Raw genomic sequence first — 3,839 nt, forward strand, 5'->3', positions numbered from 1 at the left:
TACCTCTAACATCCTGACGTCTACACGCTCCTACCCCTAACATCCTGACGTCTACACGCTCCTACCTCTAACATCCTGACGTCTACACGCTCCTACCTCTAACATCCTGACGTCTACACGCTCCTACCTCTAACATCCTGACGTCTACACGCCCGTACCTCTAACATCCTGACGTCTACACGCTCCTACCCCTAACATCCTGACGTCTACACGCCCCTACCTCTAACATCCTGACGTCTACACGCCCGTACCTCTAACATCCTGACGTCTACGCGCCCCTACCTCTAACATCCTGACGTCTACGCGCCCCTACCTCTAACATCCTGACGTCTACGCGCCCCTACCTCTAACATCCTGACGTCTACGCGCCCCTACCTCTAACATCCTGACGTCTACGCGCCCCTACCTCTAACATCCTGACGTCTACGCGCCCCTACCTCTAACATCCTGACGTCTACACGCCCGTACCTCTAACATCCTGACGTCTACACGCCCCTACCTCTAACATCCTGACGTCTACACGCCCCTACCTCTAACATCCTGACGTCTACACGCTCCTACCTCTAACATCCTGACGTCTACGCGCTCCTACCTCTAACATCCTGACGTCTACGCGCTCCTACCTCTAACATCCTGACGTCTACGCGCCCGTACCTCTAACATCCTGATGTCTACACGCCCCTACCTCTAACATCCTGACGTCTACGCGCTCCTACCTCTAACATCCTGACGTCTACACGCTCCTACCTCTAACATCCTGACGTCTACACGCCCCTACCTCTAACATCCTGACGTCTACACGCTCCTACCTCTAACATCCTGACGTCTACGCGCTCCTACCTCTAACATCCTGACGTCTACGCGCCCCTACCTCTAACATCCTGACGTCTACGCGCCCCTACCTCTAACATCCTGACGTCTACGCGCCCGTACCTCTAACATCCTGACGTCTACACGCCCGTACCTCTAACATCCTGACGTCTACACGCTCCTACCTCTAACATCCTGACGTCTACACGCTCCTACCTCTAACATCCTGACGTCTACACGCCCGTACCTCTAACATCCTGACGTCACACGCTCCTACCTCTAACATCCTGACGTCACACGCTCCTACCTCTAACATCCTGACGTCACACGCTCCTACCTCTAACATCCTGACGTCTACACGCTCCTACCTCTAACATCCTGACGTCTACACGCTCCTACCTCTAACATCCTGACGTCTACACGCTCCTACCTCTAACATCCTGACGTCTACGCGCCCGTACCTCTAACATCCTGACGTCTACACGCTCCTACCTCTAACATCCTGACGTCTACACGCTCCTACCTCTAACATCCTGACGTCTACACGCCCCTACATCTAACATCCTGACGTCTACACGCTCCTACCCCTAACATCCTGACGTCTACACGCCCGTACCTCTAACATCCTGACGTCTACACGCTCCTACCCCTAACATCCTGACGTCTACACGCTCCTACCTCTAACATCCTGACGTCTACACGCTCCTACCTCTAACATCCTGACGTCTACACGCTCCTACCTCTAACATCCTGACGTCTACACGCCCGTACCTCTAACATCCTGACGTCTACACGCTCCTACCCCTAACATCCTGACGTCTACACGCCCCTACCTCTAACATCCTGACGTCTACACGCCCGTACCTCTAACATCCTGACGTCTACACGCCCCTACCTCTAACATCCTGACGTCTACACGCCCCTACCTCTAACATCCTGACGTCTACGCGCCCCTACCTCTAACATCCTGACGTCTACGCGCCCCTACCTCTAACATCCTGACGTCTACGCGCCCCTACCTCTAACATCCTGACGTCTACGCGCTCCTACCTCTAACATCCTGACGTCTACGCGCTCCTACCTCTAACATCCTGACGTCTACGCGCCCCTACCTCTAACATCCTGACGTCTACACGCCCCTACCTCTAACATCCTGACGTCTACGCGCTCCTACCTCTAACATCCTGACGTCTACGCGCTCCTACCTCTAACATCCTGACGTCTACACGCCCCTACCTCTAACATCCTGACGTCTACGCGCTCCTACCTCTAACATCCTGACGTCTACGCGCTCCTACCTCTAACATCCTGACGTCTACGCGCTCCTACCTCTAACATCCTGACGTCTACGCGCCCGTACCTCTAACATCCTGACGTCTACACGCCCCTACCTCTAACATCCTGACGTCTACGCGCTCCTACCTCTAACATCCTGACGTCTACACGCTCCTACCTCTAACATCCTGACGTCTACACGCCCCTACCTCTAACATCCTGACGTCTACACGCTCCTACCTCTAACATCCTGACGTCTACGCGCTCCTACCTCTAACATCCTGACGTCTACGCGCCCTTACCTCTAACATCCTGACGTCTACGCGCCCGTACCTCTAACATCCTGACGTCTACACGCCCGTACCTCTAACATCCTGACGTCTACACGCCCCTACCTCTAACATCCTGACGTCTACGCGCTCCTACCTCTAACATCCTGACGTCTACACGCTCCTACCTCTAACATCCTGACGTCTACGCGCTCCTACCTCTAACATCCTGACGTCTACGCGCTCCTACCTCTAACATCCTGACGTCTACGCGCTCCTACCTCTAACATCCTGACGTCTACACGCCCGTACCTCTAACATCCTGACGTCACACGCTCCTACCTCTAACATCCTGACGTCACACGCTCCTACCTCTAACATCCTGACGTCTACACGCTCCTACCTCTAACATCCTGACGTCTACACGCTCCTACCTCTAACATCCTGACGTCTACACGCTCCTACCTCTAACATCCTGACGTCTACACGCTCCTACCTCTAACATCCTGACGTCTACGCGCTCCTACCTCTAACATCCTGACGTCTACGCGCTCCTACCTCTAACATCCTGACGTCACACGCTCCTACCTCTAACATCCTGACGTCACACGCTCCTACCTCTAACATCCTGACGTCTACACGCTCCTACCTCTAACATCCTGACGTCTACACGCTCCTACCTCTAACATCCTGACGTCTACACGCTCCTACCTCTAACATCCTGACGTCTACGCGCTCCTACCTCTAACATCCTGACGTCTACGCGCTCCTACCTCTAACATCCTGACGTCTACACGCCCGTACCTCTAACATCCTGACGTCACACGCTCCTACCTCTAACATCCTGACGTCACACGCTCCTACCTCTAACATCCTGACGTCTACACGCTCCTACCTCTAACATCCTGACGTCTACACGCTCCTACCTCTAACATCCTGACGTCTACGCGCTCCTACCTCTAACATCCTGACGTCTACGCGCTCCTACCTCTAACATCCTGACGTCACACGCTCCTACCTCTAACATCCTGACGTCACACGCTCCTACCTCTAACATCCTGACGTCTACACGCTCCTACCTCTAACATCCTGACGTCTACACGCTCCTACCTCTAACATCCTGACGTCTACACGCTCCTACCTCTAACATCCTGACGTCTACGCGCTCCTACCTCTAACATCCTGACGTCTACGCGCCCGTACCTCTAACATCCTGACGTCTACACGCCCCTACCTCTAACATCCTGACGTCTACGCGCTCCTACCTCTAACATCCTGACGTCTACACGCTCCTACCTCTAACATCCTGACGTCTACACGCCCCTACCTCTAACATCCTGACGTCTACACGCTCCTACCTCTAACATCCTGACGTCTACGCGCTCCTACCTCTAACATCCTGACGTCTACGCGCCCTTACCTCTAACATCCTGACGTCTACGCGCCCGTACCTCTAACATCCTGACGTCTACACGCCCGTACCTC

Source organism: Ictalurus punctatus, chromosome 29 (genome assembly GCF_001660625.3).
Source record: "Ictalurus punctatus breed USDA103 chromosome 29, Coco_2.0, whole genome shotgun sequence".
NCBI classification, from domain to species: domain Eukaryota; kingdom Metazoa; phylum Chordata; class Actinopteri; order Siluriformes; family Ictaluridae; genus Ictalurus; species Ictalurus punctatus.